We start from the raw sequence: 19,982 nt of genomic DNA, 5'->3' as shown, positions 1-19,982 counted from the left end.
AAAAAATACGAGAAAAACTTTTAGCATAATCTTGCAAGATTAAAGCACATGTTCAACCCTACCCGAACAATGGGTCAAACCGGCCACCACAGTTTAAGTTAGGGTTAGGGAGTTATGTATCGGGTATCGCGGTCGAGCAATTACGGCGGCTTTGGGCCACCGCTGGCCCATAATGACCGCGTGTCGCAAAACGGGATTGTTGTTTAATTGTTTTTATCACTTGCACTTGCACTGGAGGTAACAGGTTCAATTCTAAATGTAAGTTTCAATTTGGAATTTCTGTCTAATACGGTTGGAATGGTAGTTATTTTATGTTTTGTTTTGTAGAAAGTGGAGGGTTTTTGGTGTTTAAAAAATTGTTTTTTTTTCTTTACGTAATGTTTTGGCTGTCCTGTTGTTGGGTTAGGTTAGGAGAACGGAGAGCCAAATTTTGTGGTCGCTTTAAAGGTGCCGATATAGACCACAGCTTTCCACTTATCTTTTTTACTAATAAATTATATTATACTTTTATTATTCATTGTTTAATCGTTTTTTTTATGTTAACTAGTCATCGCCTACAACTTTGATTGCGTGGATTTTAAGGCATAAAATGGAAAATCTCGCTTTTTCCAGTTGCCGAAGGAATTTCGAGAAACTCTCTTTTAGGACTCCTTTTAACTTCGATGTTTCTGTTTTTAGTTAGGCGGTTCGGAGCGTGCCAGGTAAGCGTTAATTAAGCAGAACGAAGGAACTACGAATACGAAGAAGATAGTATGGTAAAAAAGAGATGATGTTACACAATAGGAAAATGTATGCGAAAAAGAGATGCCGAAATTGAAGAGACGTGCCATAGGTACATACATATCTCTGAGACAATAATCATGAAATTGGGACGGCACCCACGGTAGGCGAATCCGACTCGCACTTCACCAGGTTTTATTCAAATCATGAAATCGATTATACATTACAAAGCTTAACCTCAAAAAAGAATATCTTACATAAGTAGGTCCCTACGTAATGACCTTTAACAACAAAACAAAAAATACTTTAAACAGACAGAAGGCATAAATAATAAACGATTGTGTCAAAATATAAACAATAACACCCGACTGGATATTTCTGCTTGAAAAACGTGCTTGACAGTAAAAAGTAAATATTTTTATATAAACATCTAAGAATTAAAATACTTAATTTTAAGCCTTAGTTTAAAAGAAATAAGGTTTTATAAGTATTCGTGAAGTAATAAGCCTTATATGTCATTTCCCTATATGTCATTCCCTCAACATTAGTCATTCTCACGACATATCTCGCATGCAAATAGATCTACTTTATGCGAATTAATTAGAATTTGTACTGTTTGTTCTGACCGCCGATAAGTATAGGATAAATTTTTACGTTTAAATACTTATTGGGCTACCAATTAGTTGATAGACTAAATTAGACCATAATTATTGAAAAAAAGGCACACTATTTGGTTTATATATATATATATATATATATATATATATATATATATATATATATATATATATATATATATATATATATATATATATATATATATAAATTTTGACGGATAGACGACGTACGAACTACTTTTAACTACATTTAAATATGCAATTTCTTATCGAGAAACATTCTCTCTTCTTTACCATACTATCTTCTTTCAACGCCTGCGCCACGACTGGCCTCTAAACTTATATCAGTAATCTTAAGACGGGGATATCTTTTAAAGTATTTTTTTGTGTTACGAAACGTTACGTGGACGAATCTACTGCGTTTTATTGAATAATCAAAACAATATTTACTATAAGTTGACATTCCACTCTTACATTCATATAGGTATACCATGGTTGCTCAAATTCTCTCTCAAATTATTATTTTCTTCTTACTTTCATATATAAAAAGTGAGGGTAGGTACTTTCAGTCCCTATAATAAATGTAATTGATTATATTATCAGCTTCACGCTGTATCCCGCATACAGCAGGGTAGGCAGAGGGAACCTAGTGTTAAGACACTCCGTTCCCCACTTTGTGCCGAATTCTGGAGGCATTCCGTGTTGTATGGCAGAATTCAACGCCGCGCTTTATTGATTATATTACTACAGTATATTTTATCTTAGGTTACAACTTATGAATTTTTAGATTCTTTATATCTATAGAAAAAAAAGTCTTAGTTACCTAGTCGGTACCTCACGCAATTACGTATATTTTCACAATAAGTCAGTAATAAAGCCGTATAATTATCATTATACAGTAATAACATACGAACCAAATATCAGGCATCGATCAAATACAAGTTAATGTTACCTCGTAAACTTGGACGTCACTTATTTGCATTTCGGGAACCTATATTTATTAAAATCACCTCTCTCTGATCGAAATCGAAATATCTGAAAACCTGGCCAGTGTAAGTATACTCGTATAAAGTTAGCTCACTAGTGACCACACGTGGTTTGGTTTGTAATATTAAAAAAAGCAACTCATCACGATTTTTCCCGCATAGCCGGGTAGCAAAAACGAAAATAGTGTTAAGACACTCAATTCTCATCTCATATACGAAATTACGCGGTGTAGAACGCTGAAATGCCATGACATGCAATAGTAGTTTCCGTTCCATGAGAAAAATTTTCAAAATTCTTACGCATAGGTAACTTTAGTTTTTAACTATTCATTTTTCTATTTTTAGGGTAATTCTTTTATAACTAATAATTCTAGGGTGGGCAACCAGACTATTCTGGGATGGGCACGGACCACCCAGCCACCTCTATTTCTACGCCCATGTTTCTACGAGAAAGAAAAAAGGATCTTATTTATTTATATTTTACAAAAACGAAATTTTGGATGGTCCCTAGTACCTATATATAGGTATATATGTTCACGACGTATATGTTTTATTTTTCAATTTTATATAAAAATGGAAATGCGCAAGCGCAGCCAATATTTAACTTAAACGTCCCTAACTGTCAGTAATTTGCGTTGGTTGAGTAAGCTATAAATCAGGCTAAATTATTTTTTCATTACTCTCGGCCACAGGGTTAATAATCTATTAGTAAAGACTTATCTTACAAATTTATGATATGAATTATTTTTGAAAAATATTTTATAAAACTTATATATTTAATATTTTATACAAGTTTTTTAAAAATATCTTAAACAAAGTAGTTATTATACTTGTTATCTTATTAAATATTTAATTTCCTCGAGTGATCGAACTCTCAGCCTGTCGTATTTACAAACGCACGATTGGTCTCTAGTTACTTAAATAAAAGCTTTTTTTTCACTCTATCTAGTAAACAAAGTGCAGCGTAGAGTTCTGTCACTCAAGAGCAATTTGTGTTATAACAATAAATCTGATAGGACAATACTTATTTTTAGCATGCGAATACTAATTTTGATATTAAAAATATTTTCAATTTCTATACATTGTAAATGTTCTTTAGTCTACGTTTTAATATAAAAAAGATGGTACGTTTTTAGATACTAAAGAAATTATCCGATATCGCCGACAACAACCATTCTTTACATTATAATATATACTCATATACCCGTATTCGATTACTGTAATACCGGGTATATATCACATTTTGACTTGGTTGACTCTATCATATTTTAAATAACAAGTGGGTGAGTGAGTGGGTGGGTGGGTGAAGTGGGTTCGATTCCCTCACTCCTGTTGAAATGAAATGTTTATTAGTAATTGTTACAAGCTGTTCTACAATTTTTTTACTCAAAAAATTGGCCCTTTGAAATTAAAAAGGATGTTTTTATTTTCTCTTTTTTTTGATTGAGACCAAATAAATGTTATGCTAACTATAAACTTTTAAGACATAATGTGCCTCTAAATATTTTCTCTAGATTTGCTTATATCTCTCATAGTAAGAGAAAGAAAAGAATCAAGGATCTCAATATCTATTTCTTACTTTGGTTTTCACTCCCCAGAAATGGTATGTTAGAAATATGTCTCTTCTCGAAGGATTGCCATAGGTGATTACAATTTATATGGTATTTAGATTAGATTTTGAGTAGCTAAGGCTCAGGAACGGTAAAATTTCAGGGGTAAAAAACAATTAGAAACGACCTTCTCTACCACCTGTCCTGTTATGAGTTTACTCATTCATCTACCACCCTGTATATAGAGTCTTTTTCTTATTACTTTATAAGGACATCTTTATACAAAATAACTAGTAATTGTAAACAAAAACAATAATTGGCAATTAATTTGTGTAAATATTATGCACTTACATCCTATTTTATCTGATAAGCTCAAGTTTATTCTTTTGAAGAGTTTCGGTAAATAACTTTATATTCATATTATTATGCAGAAATTTTAAAAAGAAACGAAATGGCTTAATAGTTTGTGTCATTTCTTATTACAATATCATTAATTCAACAGGTGTTTTATGCTAACTAATACCTAATATAGGGTAAGACCTGGATCAGTCGCTATAGTGGAATAGTCATCCTGGTTTTCTACCAACTATGTAATAGTATAAAAAAAATGTACGCTAAAGCTATTAACGTTCCTTTCTTTGTATGTAATATATTTCAATTACATTGCAAATAAAAAAGCAAGTATTCGTTTCAAAAAGGATATTTGGTCTATTTACTTTAGACGATAGTACACTGGACGCTTTCTCGAGAAAATGTCGACCAGTGCAGAAATAAAAGTCTTATTTATATGGACATATTTCGAGAATAAGGAGATAAGAACCTGGTTTAATTGAACTCCCAGAAGAATTCTATTTATAGTGCTTGCAATATTATTCTTGAAGTGGCGCCCAATATAAGCATATGAGGCTTTAACGTTTTGAATGTGAATGTAAGTGTATTCATGGGAACAGTGTCTTAACACTATGTTTCCTCTGCCTATCCTGCCACTAAAGAAAGAAAGATATAAAGTGAAATGTAATATCATCACTGTTCATGTATTTTTACTCTCCATCATTATATTTAATGGGACGCCTGGAGTTGTTTGCAAGTTGTAGTCGTTCTCATTTATCGGTGCTCATCTAAGGAATGTCATATCGGTTATGGGTATAGGACATTTGTTAACTTAAAAGTGGACAAGGTGGATAGATTATTATTTTTTTGGTTATTGATCTATATCAATTAAATTAAAAACTATTTTTATAGGTTAGAATTGGTATATACCAATTCTATTAAACATGTGCTTAAGGTTATTTTTTTCTGTTTTTGTACGAATAAAATATTTTTTATGTAGTTTTTTGTTGGCGTTCAAATATTTATTTTTACTATTAATTACAATCAATTAAAGTAGCCCTTAGTAGAAATGGCAAAAACTGAGCAATTTTATGATAGCTTACATATCGTAATTTTATGTTAGCTTACATAGCTTATATACCTGCATACAGCAAAAAGGCAGGAGAAGGCAAAAGGGAAGGCAGAGGGAACCTAGTGTTAAGACACTCATGTATTGAGTGGGGCATTGTGTATTGAGTGGCGGGACTCAACTTTTGCCTTGATGTCGGAACAAAGAAATGAAAATATTAATAAATAATAATTCCTCGACTGGGAGTCGAACCGTCACAACCGTCGTGTTCCAGTCACACTCTTGTGCCCCTGCGCTACAACGACCTCAATTTTTTAATGACTACTTATTTTACTTTGTATTATTTAATGATTACTTATCTATATCTATAAAATCGAAAGGTCACTCACTCATCATGAAATCTCAGAAACTACAAGTGCTAGGAATCTCAAATTTTGCATAGGGGTTACTTATATGCTCGCTAAGACGGGAATTTGCAATATTCGACTTCTAAGGGGTTGTTTTTGGGGTCGAAAGTTTGTATGAAACTTCGTTAGAACAAATGCTAGGAGCCTCAAATTTTGCATAACGTCACTAAGACGTAGTCATGGAGACAGAAATTAATAATAACATAGTTCACGCGGGTGAAACCGCGAGCAGGCCGCTAGTTTGTTATAAAACTCTAGTCATTTAAAGCTTGTGCTAAAAACATGATTCCTTAGTATGTAATTGCATTAGAATACATAATTGAACATTATATAGAAATATTTTATAAGTTTAACTTAAATTAGAACAAAACGAGACATACTGTATAATTCTTGAATTATTATAGAAAATTGTCACTGTATCGAATTCAATTATACGCTGTATAATTGGCGGATAAGATACTTTGAGAAATCCAATGACAAAGTTTGGAAAACATTAAAAATTATATATAATGAACCTTAACACAACTGAATAAAAACCAAATCGATAGCAAAATAAACGTTGTCATTAAAGTGATTCAAGGAGACTATTATCGAATAAAAAATAATAAGGGTTTGTTTCGTTGTCATTGAAGAATTGATTGGTTTCTAGGTATCGATTTTAAGTGGCTCTAATTATACTTGGAAATACGTGGAACTTATGTCTGTGTGCAGTAAGCTGTGACCGAGGTGCTTTTTAGTATTATTTTTATATAAGAGGAGAGAGAGAGAGGAGAGAGCCCAGTCATGGATCAGCGGCACAAAATGTGATTATAAACACTGGTTGAGGTTTCGATCTTCAGTCGAAGAAATGAAATATTTATTTAAATGTATATTTCTATTTCTTCGCTCTGGTGTGTGTCTCCAGAATTCGGCGGAAAGTGGGGAACGGAGTGTCTTAACACTAGGTTCCCTCTGTCTATCCTGCTGTGTGCGGGATACAGCTTGAAGCTGTTTTAATTTTATTTTTACCTACATATATGGTATCTATATAATATGTAACATTAAATGCTCTGAGGAAAGAATTTTATCCTTTAATGAAATATCAGGATGAGTGACAGGAAACGTCACGCCTCTTTTTTATGCTATGACGTGACATTAGCGAAGTGTTTAGCGCTCTATTGGCACGTTCTCGGAGTAGTGGAATAGTTCTACAAGTAAAGTATTGATGCAGGTCAGTATCATAAACAAAAGAATAATAAAAAGAAAAAAATATTTTAAACATTTAATGAAATATGTACCGCTGTCTTTCTTCCTGCCACTAATAACAGCATAATGTGTATAAGAAAAATCGATTATATAATTGGCGTATAGAAAATTTCTTACAACATTTATGATTTATTATCAATCCTTCAAGAGACCCAAGAGCTATCTCCATTGAATTTTTTTCCCAACAAGAATGAATTGTCCAAAGCCGTTCACAAGTTGCTTATAGAATCCTTGACATAAAACTTGGACCATTTGAAAATTCTTTTCTGGATGATTATTAAATACTTAACTCTACTTACAAGGTGTAATACTATTGTGGCAGCGGCCAGTCGAAGAGAACCGGCAAAAAATATTAGTCTAAACGAAGTGCTGTCTCGACGGTGCAATGTGGAGAATGCGCGCTCCTCAAAAACATGGAATGCAACAATGGTAGGATACTATCGAACTTGGCATTTGTTCGTCTCGATCAATTTCGATTGTTGAGGAATTGGGGGTGTTTGGGATGATCGATTTGTTTTATGGTGGGTAGTGGGTACCTTTTAGGTACTATGTAAGCACTATGTTATATCTATGGAGGTCGTTGGCGTGTATATGTGACAGGTTGCGGGTTCGATTCGCATTCGAGGGAATGTAATTAAGCTTTTTTCAGTTTCTTGATCTGGAAATAAGTTGAATTTAGCTATTCTGCTAGGTGAATGAGGTGCAAAATAGGGAACGAAGTGTCTTAACACTAGGTGCCCTCTGTCTACCCTGTTATGTGCGGGATACAGAGTGATGTCAACTAAATAGTAGCTAATAGGTGTTGTGTAATTCTACATTTAAAAACTTCTGCGTTGCGTGTTTAATGGTGGTATTTGACTCTGCGCTTTGCCTCGACACCAGAACGGAAAAAATGAAAATATTAAACATTTGATTTCCTCGAGTGGGAATCGAACCCGCAATCTTTTGCGTTGGTACCTCCACGACTGGCCCATCTATGGAATTTTGTTTTTTCCTTTTTTAACCATTGGAAGAACTCCGTACTGGCTACCAGTCGTCAATCGTCTATCGTCTAGTAATGGACATCGTCGTTAGCGTCCAACAATGGCAACGATTTACATTGCACGATTGTTATTTTGACTGTAGCACTTGAATTATATAGGAGAGAATAGACAATATTTGCTATAAACAAGTATAAGCGAGGCGTAAGCTTTTGCTTTGTATTTGTGTGTGTTTATTGATAGTAGAGTCAGAGAATATTTTTTAAAATAAAAAGATAATTAGTCATTAATAAAACATCTACATCAGATTTGAATTCTCATAATTTTTACTCTCGTCTGAAGAATTTGGCGGACAGTAGGCAACGGAGTGTCTAAACACTAGGTCCCCTCTGCCTATCCTGCTGTATGCGGGATACTGCGTGAAGCTGATTTTATTTTTTTACATGTGTGTTATGTTTGCATTTTATTAACAAAAAAAAACCATTATAGCAACTATTTTATACTTAGCCTAGTAATAAGTGTGTTAGATATGTAATATGTATATAAGTGAATGTCGCAATGTTTGCCGTTACGTTGTGATTGTATGTCGTTAGGACAACGAGAGCCAAAAGAAATGTTTTAGTTCCGCGGGGTTGTACTCGCGTTGATGTCGGTGGAATGGATGCTAGACTAAAATTGCGGTTTCTAATTTAAACTTTTAAAGTTATATTTTTAAGTTATTTTAATAAATGGTTTGAATATTTATTTTCAAAAAATTGTAAATGGTAGACTGATGACATGTGTGTGTTGTTTAATTATTGTATTAAATAGTTAGCTTATCAGTCTAGATATATATTACCACCTTGTTAAATTGAGAAAGTTTATATATTTTAAAATAATAGAAGATATATTAAAAACCAAGTTCGATATAAAACTACTGACATTACTTACATGTTCTATATTATTTTATTTCAATGTATTCTTTACATATATTATGATACATTTAAAAGAAATCAAATAAAAAATGCGATCGTAAATTTCAAGAAATGACAAAAATACCATAAAAGACACATAAAAATTATTATATTTGTGCGTTAAGTTAAAAAATGAGGCCAATTCACCGACAGCATCTCGAAACAGCTTTGTTTGGGCCGACGACCGAGGTTTTCACACTGTCCCCACTGACTCAGTCGGTCGGACAAAGGAGGTTTTGTGTTTATGTAAATTTGTTATTATCTCCATACTTAACATGCAGATTGGGAACTTAAAGAACCACCGATTGAAACTTTCAAAATGTCGACAAATTGTTTTTGTTGTGTTACTTAGAAAACAACACTGACTTATTACTTTCAAAGTTATTAATGTTAAAAAACTTTAAAAAAAAACGTTAAAGTTGTTAAATATGACAGGTTTTTTTATAGGTTTGCATATTTTTTACGCGGTCACCGTTGCTTAATTGTCATTGCATTTGCGGTGTCGTGAGATTTTGTGATTGAGACATACATACATATATACATACATATATTTTTTTTACCAAATAATATTATAAATGGTGTTGAATTTTGTAATTATGAGATATTATGACAGTTATTTGAAAATTATTTAAATTAGTCAAATCAGCTTCACGCTGTATCCCGCAAACAGCAGGGTAACACTCTGTTCCTCATTTACCACTGAATTCTGGAGGGATTGCGTGCTGAGTGGCGGAACGGCAAAAAGAAATCTTTTTTCTTTACGCACAACAGAGCACGTAGATGGGACATAGTGTTTAGACACTCTGTTCTCCACTATCCGCCCAATTTTCGATATACTTCGAGTATCGTTAATATAATTTTTTTTGGTCGTATCAAATTGATCAGTAAATTCCTTACAAAGTAAGACTATAAACCCACTACCTATATACGTAAGGACATACTACTATATGCGTCCACATAGCTATAACATAGTATACATGTATAAACCCTGAGTGACGTCTCGCTTCCATCTCTTTGCATTTCAAATGCATCCCATTGTGTGCACATTTTTACTGACTTATTACTTTAGAGTACCGTTCGCAAATTAATTGGGATTTTTTTGTTTGGGTCGTGTGTTTTTGTTTATATTTTATAATTTTTTTGGTGGGAATTGGAAAGAGTTTGTTTAAATTATATAGAATACATATTATTACATATTTTTAGCTTTAGAAATAGGGTGAAGTTAACTTTTAGTTGTAGCTTCACCCTATGCTGGTGTACCAGAATTTTAGCATAATTTTAGTAATCACAAAGAAATTGCGCTTTCAATAAATAATCTAGAAACCCCAAAATTAAATATGTTCATATTCTGTGAACTGTGCTATTCAATAACCTAATTGAAGATTATTTTTAAATCGTTTTATGAATCGTTGTATTTATAATTATTTAACTTTATTTTTAATTAAATTTGCATACATTTTATGCTGTCCGTACCAACACAATAACGAAGCGAGTTCAGGATCAATCTTGAGAGTATTTTTGTTTAAATTGTGACTGATACGTACGAGTATATACCCGTTATTCTCTTCGTAGCCTAGTGCTCGTAAGTGCCTTAATCCTATGCCCTTTGGATCTAACTATCTATAAAAACTTAGTTATATATTACACTAACTATTATGGCTTCGCCTGCGTGAACTACGTCCTATAAGTGACGTTCATGCAAAATTTGAGACTCCTAGCATTTGTAGTAACGAAGTTTCATACAAACTTTCAAACCCAAAAACAACCCCTTAGAAGTCGAATATTGCAAATTCCCGTCTTAGCGAGCACCTACGTCCTATAAATAACTCCTATAGAAAATTTGAGATTCCTAGCACAGGTAGTTTCTGAGATTTCGTGATGAGTGAGTGACCTTTCGATTTTTTTATATATATAGACTAGGTCCCCAAGTTTCTGTTTACTCTGCTATTTTTCGGGATTGTTCTATTGCGTGAAGCTTTAAACAAAACTTATATATTAACATATATTATTAAATCTACAAAAATGAACCATAAATAACATTATGCATATAGCAACTTTCGAAGTTTCTCAACACAAAGTAACCCCAGGTTTCAAAGCGGACATTAAAAACTTATAAGACACGAGAGGAAAGTTTGTGGCTTACGCTAATTACTTTACGGCTTACTTAGAGTGTTAAGATTGTAGTTATATTTATTTATATATATTAAAAAAAATTTTCTTTCTCTTAGTGACTGACAAATAATGCGAAATTAAAACTATGCGGCGTAGAACGCTGTGGTGTGCACGTTCCTTGGGGTTATGTGCGGTTGAACTAATAGAGCATTTTCTTAAAATAATGGTCCCCACTTTCCACCGAATTCTGCAGGCAATGCGTGTTGCGTGGCGATACTTAACGCTAAGCTTCGCCTATTTACCAGAATTAAGAAAATAAAAACATTAAATTTAATTTCCTCGAGTGGGAATCGAACTCACAATCTGCCCCGTACATAGTTATTCTTATAACATTTTCTTTCGTCTTTAAAAAATCCGCTCTACAATATTTATAAGCAACAAGATACTTAAGCGAATTACCTCCATATCTCACTAAAAGTAATTTTAAAACGAGCGTAAGACTTACTCGAAATCCTGCTACTTAATGCAGACGATTTAAGATAACATTACAGGGTTTAAATGTGTGTTTTGGGGGGGAAATGTGGTTTTTATATGGCAATTAAGGCAAACAAAAGTTATACTTTTTGAGAAATATTGTTTTGGAAATAAAAGAAATGAGAGTTATTGATTATATTACAGAGACTTGATAGAATGGGAAGCTGTTACGAAATCCTTGTAGGATGACTTTGCTGTGCATCTCTCCGTCGTCGTCATTTATTTCGAGATGGTGTGCATGTATGGTCCTTTGGAGCACAGAAATTAAGCTTCTGAGTCAACGTAATAGAAAGTTACGAGCGTTTATGCTTCTAGCGAAGAAAATGAAAATTCTATATACGTTAATGGATATATAATTTCCTCGAGTGGGAATCGATCCTACAACCTTTAGGTTTTAAAGTTACACTTTCCACCCTTGCTCCACGACTGGCCTTGATTTTGGCTTGTTTTCATATAATTAGATTCCATACAAGATAAACATTACATTATCAGTATTTGAAAAAACTATATATGAATCGTGCAAAGAAATCACAATTTATATCGATCATTTATTGCAACAAAGTTGTGGAAGGATTTTTTCTTAAATTAAATATGTCAATGTGTATGTGGAAAGATATGTATTTTTACTCTTATATTTTTTAAAAAGTGCATATACTTAATTCCTTAAAATATTTTTTTCTCTGATTCACGCTGTATCCCGCACATAGCGGGGTAGGCAGATGAAACCTAATTTAGGTCAAATCGTTCCACAATTTTTCGCTGAACTTTCGAGACATAGCGGGTTGAGTGGGAGATGAAAGTATTAAATAATTCTGTTCCGTTCTGTTCTGTTCTTTCTATAATGGCAATCCGAACGTGCCAGTTGAGCACAAAATCACTTCGCCAGTGTCACGTTATTAAATTATTAATTCTCCTGAATAGGATTCAAACCCACACCCGTTGTGTCACATGCCACTGTGCCACGGTGTCAAAATTAAAAAGACTATATTTAATACAACCAAACACATATAAACTGCATGTTCACACAGGTGACATAGCAAAAAAAATTACATTGAAATTGCAATCGTCATCACGGCGCATGTAGCATTATGCGTACACTTTTTACCCTGCGTCCCGTTCCCTATTTGTATGTCATAAATATTTAATCGATATTTATACTTTTTTTTCTGTTTAAACTGTATCTCGCTTCTAGAAAGGGAGGCAGAGGGAACCTAGTATCAAAACATCGATCCCTCGCCTAATTTTCGAGACATTTCGTAATGTGGTGGAATTTAACGCCGTGGTTTGTCGTTACCAAACCCAAGACATAAATGTGAAATGAGTGAATAATCGAACACACAAAAAAAATAGCTTATAGCAGGGTAGTCAGAAGGAACCTACCTAATGGTAAGACAATAATTAATTTACAAGGCACTTGTCATGAGTTACAGAATTTAACGCCGAACTTTATATTTTTACCAGAGCGTGGAAACGAAAAAGATTCCATCGAACTGGAAATCGAACCCACAATCGTCGCTATAGGCATCTTCAAAGGCTATTCGCTACGATGGTCTATGTTATTTTTAAAATTATAGTAAAATGTTAAAGTACTTACAGTATATCCTATTCTCCTGTTCACATAAATCTTCATTACGCTCCCGCCGATGTAGGCATTACTATTGCATTACTTCTGGATGCACCTGATTCAACTATTTATATGAAAAAAGACAATATATTTAACTTTTATTATAAAAAACCTTCGAGCTGTCTATATCTACATATAGCTTCAGTATCCCGCATTTAGCAGGATAGACAAATGGTGTTTAGGTTCTCGGTTTGTGTTGAGTGGTGAAACTTAACGGAGCGCTTTGTTTTGTTACGATAACGGGGAAATGAATTCATCCTTATTAAGTGGGAATCGAACCCGTAAACGTCGTTTTCAGGCGATATCGATATCGATACCGTTTCACGGTGGTATCCTATCCTAGAGGGATATTCCTATATCTTTTTTATAATATAAATTTCATTTTATTATAATTCCTTACTTCCCTTATAATTAAGTTTGTTTTTGTTAGATTGTAGTAACTTATACATTATATAAATTAAGCTATTAGTTATAAAAAAGAAACATATATAATAACATTTAAAAAAAAAGACAAGTGTTGTCTTAATGTCATAAATTTATGGGGAAGGCAGATGTCTTTAGTTAACAATTCCTATATAAAACATTTTGAACTGACAAACATGAATTAGTGGAAAACAAAAGGTGCGGGTTTTTTCTAAATAATTAAAATTTTAAATAGATTTTAAAGTAGTTTTTAAGTTTGTTAGGAAAAGCGATGGTTATGGGTTCGAGCCCCATCTCGTATACCGGGTTCCGTATGGCTACCCTTCTTTGGACCAAATGACAGAAATATGCATTTTTTTGTCAACCATACTAATATTATAGAGATCGTCGTGGCCCACCGGCACAAGGGTGTGACTGTAACGTGACGGTTGTGGGTTCGATCCCCACTCGAGAAAGTGAAATATTTTATTTATGTGTCGAGGCAAAGAGCGGCACTGAGTTCTGCCACTCAACACGCAATGCCTCCAGAATTCGGCATAAAGTGGGGAACGGAGTGTCTTAACACTAGGTTCTATCTGCCTACCCTGCTGTACGCGTGATACAGCGTGAAGCTGAAAAAAAAAACAAAAAAATATATAAAAACAGCGTTTGGGTCTCTAGTAACAAATGAATTAATAAACTCACATTTAAAGTAATAAACAAACATAATATACCTATTTCTAGATAATTTTAGAAAAAAAAACAAAAAGAAAAGATAGTACATAAGTTTATTTTTCAAAATGTTTTAATGTGCGGTAGCTGGTGGCCCTTCTCAGTACTAAATCTTCATTAGACGCCCTCGGCTTTATGGGCGCTCCCACAGTGGCAGTAAACCTTACTGGTTGACTTCTGTTGATGTTGATGCGCAGGTGACATGGTACTGACCTGGGGAGAATGTTTTTAAGATACTTCTATAAATATATAGTTATATATATTTATTCTGTATTTGATAAAGAATGAAATGATTTGGGTGGTATTTTATAATGTCAAAAATTGTGTTATTTTTTTAAATTTATCATTATATTAAAAACATATTATATACCTATCGAAAGTATTAGAAATTTTACATAAAACTTCAATAATTTCCACTAAAATTTAACCATTTTAAATTTAAACTAAATAGTACCATCATTTAATATGTTTCTTCTAAATTTTAAAGTCTATAGCACGAAACTAATGATTTAGCCTCAGGCCGTCCTCGATATTTGTACTGATTATATATTTTTACCCAAAAAAATGGTAATTCAACCTTCATATCGAGATACCATATCAATTTGCATATAATCATGTTAGCAATCTTGTTGGAGAATGAAAATTAGAGTTGCTTTTGTTTAGTCTTTTATGTCAACCATCGCGATTTTAATATAATAATTTACATAATTATAATAATTTTACTAATTATTATAATTACTATTCGAGTTATTTACATAGGCTTGTATATATTTGATACTTTATTTATACAATGCCTGTAGCATTCACCGTAATGTGGAAAAAGGAAGTGTCTTACCACTAGGTTCCCAGGTTCCCCCTACACACACGTCTACAAGATAATTTTTCTCCAAAACAAAAGAAAAATACGTAAAGCACTTGCATCATTTTCGAATAAATAATTGACAGGGCGCGACGGGAGACCCGCGTTGTGCATCTATTATTCAGACATCGTGGCTCTTCTGTCATATTACCCTAATATTGGAGAAATATTCTAAGACTGTGAGGGGAATGCTTAGTTTATATTGGGCATGGTGTTACAGGGTACAAATACAAGTGCGGGTAAATTAGAAATCCAAGAAGAATATTTTTTAGGCTTTCTTTTTCTAATATTTTTATGTATATAACTTCATGTTTTACCAAAGAAATAGCAGGGTAGGCCAGGGTAAACTAGTTTTAAGATTTTTAAGTAGGGCCCAATTTCTGAGATATTGTGTTGAGTGGAGGTTGGGCTCAACATCGTGTTTTATCTTCATTATCAGAGAAGTAATTCATAACTCTGAGTGGATGTTAAACTAGTAATAGTTGCGTTTTCAGTCATACGCAGACGACCGCTAAAATCGACTTTAAATATATTTAAGGAACATCAATATTCCATTTGGTTAGTTAGGGTAGGTGCTGTGATTTTTTAATATTCACGAATTCGTAGAGTTCTCAGTGACACGTCACTCGGTTTTCTGTTCTTCGTTTTTCGCCAATTGTGGGATGCCACGTGATTGAATTTGTAGAGTCTAGAGTCGTGCCTCTAACGTGGATCGAAAAAATGCCTTCACTGTGCATATTTTGCAAAGTTTTTCGATCTTCTATTCGATTAGCTAGTACGCGATATTTAAAAAAATATATTTTTTTTATAATATTTTTGGATTTATATAAATTTATTTTGTGGAACTTCATAATTCTAAATAAGCATAAAGCCTAAAATAAGATGACAGCAAAACTTTTCATATATTTCAAAATATCAATCAAACATCATCCTTAAAAACTTTACAGCTCTCCCGATAACTTTCATCAACAACCACTAACAACTTCCAGAAAGGCCAGACAAAGTCAAAAGTCAAAGTCAAGAAATTAATGACTCGTTTGGTCTCAGCAGCGATTACAGATTGTTATTCGATTACACACACCCTGTATGAATGTTAGGGGTTGAGTTTTCCGGAGGGTGTTTGACACCGACCCTGTCCCACCGCATAAGCACGTGAAACGCCGCGAAGTGCGCACTGACGCACTCCAAAACCGTAAAAAAATACTACACGAGTGTCGAAAACCGTAAACTATTTTAATTTCTTTTAAAACTAAAAAATAATTATGGTAATTAATGATTCTTATTTTGTGATTTAAATTATACGTTTATTACTTTTTTTTTTTAAGTTTAAGCAAACTTATAGCAACAGGAAGGCATTTAAAACTTTTTTTTCGCCGCCAATCGGGTTTAGTGACGTGAAACGAGTCTGTGATCGATTGCTTATTCGCAACGTCCCGATTAATCACTCGCAGGCCATATTCGATTTATCGTGGTATTTGACGTTTTGAGGAGTTTTCTTGGAAATTCGCGATGTGGGAGTTCGATTTTTTGCACGAAATACCGTCCGCTTGTAATGAAGACATTTGTATTGACTTGTTGACCACGTAAATGAAGGAATGTCAAAATTTATTTGTAGTTTATTCTGTAATTCATTGCAAAGTTTTTTTTTTATATTTATTTTCAAGAGAAATTTTCGCATCCAGATCTGGAATACAAAGAGTTTATGTTTATATTATTATCCTTAGTTGGTGTAATCGAAAAGTTTTCGAAACAGGTTTGAGAAATTTCTTATCACAAATTCTTTTTATGTAATTATGACATATTTCAGTGAACTTATAGCAATCAATACAATGCTAAATATAAGTTTTGATACTTATTAAATTAACGATCGACAAGAAAAACTCTACGGTGATAATTCAAAAATGCAATATATCTTTGAAGCTTATTTCTTATTAAAGCATACATAATTCAAAAGCACTTATATTAATAAAGGACGCTGAAGCACACATTCTTATTTTATGTATTAAAATAGATTTTTTTAAATTTCATTAATAATCATTTAGCTTCCATTGTAACAAGTATAATATGAAATCCACATTATTAGAAATAGAAATTAAGTCTACGTAACAGTAGCTAATAGTAGTTGTAATAGTTATATAATATCTAATAAATATATATTCTATCTGAACACCCTATTCAAAAAATAAATAAAATTAAAATGCGGTGTCGTGGGACACCAGGTAGGAACGAAGTTACTTCGGCTAATGTAGAATCGACACAAATTACAAAAAAAGTCGTGTTCAATTTTATGTAGGTTTTCTTGATTTTTCTCTTAAATTTTGCTGATTAATTTTTATTTAAGTACAAGAAAGTATTTAGGAAATTCAGTATTTTAGGAAATAATAAATTACTTAAAATAAAAAAACATCGTAATTCAAATTATCAACTAAAAAAAGAAAGAGGGAGAAAGAGAAAGGTATTATACACTACTCGCCTGTGTATGCGACTGTCGCGCCTGCGCACGTCTCATTTAACGGTTTTATTCCACGCATTTTTCTTACGGTTTTACTATCGCATTTTTTTCAGTTCGGTCACGCAGCGAAATCCCTATCCCTTCCAAGCCTGCCGTAAGGAACTTCGTTCCAATAAATATTTTAATACATACATATAAACATTTGTAAGTTTAATTTAAATAAAATTACAAACTGTAGCTATCGTGTACGAATACTAGGTCCAAAACATTACATTACATATATCATTTTACGGAGTCGCAATATAATAACTGCAACAATTACTATTTAAAACTCTTACCTTACTAATTGACAACAAACAGACAAACCTACTGGACTTACAGCTGACAATTAGGTTCCCTAACATTAGCTCCCTAATCTAGAGAGTGCAGGATTATTTCTTCGTTAACGAGAACAACGGGCTTTTCCATTTTACGTCTTAAAGTAGCGGCTTGTAACTTATAATTATATAATCAAAAGAAACTTAACAATAAGTTACCAAAGAATTACAATTTTTTTAAAATATTTTTTGTGACGAATCGATGTTTAATCGACAAACGACATCTCGTTTGCGTTTCCACGACGAATTTATTTATTTCTTTGATGTGCCGACATCGATTACAATCGAGTGTAAATCGGAATCGGCGCGATTGATCGATTTGTGATATCTGTGATAGATATATATACTTGGATGCATTCATCTTGATGTTTTACCGTCTTTAAGTTTTCTTAGTTTTTTTGTAATAGATAAGAACAGTATGGGAAAGGTATGCTAGCTCTTGTTCTTTTATATGGCCAATAAAAAAATATAAAAAAACAAGTTTGTGAAATAAAAAATGAGAAAATTGTTTAAAATAATATATTGTCGAAACTATTATGCGTTTCTTTAGTTTCTTAATATTGTTAATAAAATAAAAAGATCTCACACAAGAAATGATAAAGATTTTACAAATAAACGTTTCACTCTTAAGAGTTAAGGTTTCGTCTTTAAGACCTATCAACATCTTTTAAAATTGTAGTATCAGTTAGAAAGTAATTTTAAACGTTATTTAACATTAACATTAACTAAATAACCTAATTTATTAATACATATTCTAGTATCAATTTTACTCAATTCCTACAAAAAAGGGTTACACAGTAGCCCCAGGAAAAGAGGAAATGTTTAATTTTTTCCTCCTTAGGATAAGTAAGCAGCGTTTAATTCCGTATCTCTGCATGTAGCTCAGCGGGCGCTAACGACTTCTCGCTAAGTGGTGCCATTGTGGGATTCGATCCGGTCGAGGCATTTGTCGGCGTTCTGGTACTACAGACATTCTGTTTAGTGACGGTCGCGGTGTATTTAAAATTTGGAATGTGTTTTTTTGTTGTCAGCACTCGCTAGACCTCCTTAGATTTTGTTGTGATGCCGCCTGTGGCTGTAGCGGTGATTGTTATATTTGTAGAGCAAATATCGTATATCTTTCCTTTTTTTTCGGCTTCACGCTTTATCCCGTATATAGCAGGATAGGCTAGCTAGTGTTAGTGCTAAGTTAAGACACTTCGTTCCCTGCTTTCCACTGAATTTTGGAAGCATTACGTGTTAAGTGGCAGAACTGAACGCTTTTGTGACGAATAAATAAAAATAATAATTCATTTCCCCGAGTGGAGATTGAATTCCCAATCATCGCGTTACACGACGTGCCACGACGGTCTCAAATATCATATTGTTTAAATATTATATTAGTTTCATACACATCACTTTAGTAGAAAGTGATATAATGAAATACAACACTTTATCATACTAGATATCGATAAGAATAGAACGTAAATACTCGTACGTACCAGTCGTGGAACAGAGACACTAAAGTGTGACGTGACTGGTTGTAGGTTCGATCCCCACTCGAGGAAATAAAATATTTATTTAATTTTGTATATTTTTTTTATATTTCTTCGCTCTGGTGTTCAGGTTTGCCTCGCAGTCGTGATTTTGGCGGAAAATGTGAAAAGGAGTGTCTTAACACTAAGTTTCCTCTGCTTACCCTGTTATTTGCGGAATATAACATGAAGCTGATAAAAAAAATGTTTAAAAAATCCAATATATTGAACTATATTTTCATGTTAAGCAACAGGTGAATTAAAAAAATAATAAATTATGATATTATTAATATATAACAGTTATTGAAATAACATAAAAATTGAAAGTGAAAAATGTACGCGGTACCAATGATGAATTTGTGTACGCCATATCATTTACCGGGCCATTATGGACCTCCTGGTTCTGGTCTTACGGAACAGTATTGGTTGTAAGTATTAATATTAGTTTTTTTCCTAGTGTTGATATATTGTTTCCCAGGCGCCATCCAATATTCGAGACAATGTTGTTGGGTGGCGGAA

General features: G+C 33.0%; 1 protein-coding gene across 2 annotated transcripts in view; it reads left to right on the top strand.

Moving 5' to 3' along the window:
- trh (PAS domain-containing protein trachealess) overlaps positions 1–19,982 on the top strand; it is a 155,073-nt gene that overhangs the window by 27,665 nt on the left and 107,426 nt on the right. The gene's annotated exons all lie outside the window — the stretch shown is intronic.

The sequence above is a fragment of the Heliconius melpomene genome, chromosome 9 (assembly GCF_056956725.1).
Source record: "Heliconius melpomene rosina isolate 202511_hmr_F chromosome 9, ASM5695672v1, whole genome shotgun sequence".
NCBI lineage: Eukaryota > Metazoa > Arthropoda > Insecta > Lepidoptera > Nymphalidae > Heliconius > Heliconius melpomene.
This window is presented reverse-complemented; position numbering and strand designations above follow the sequence as displayed.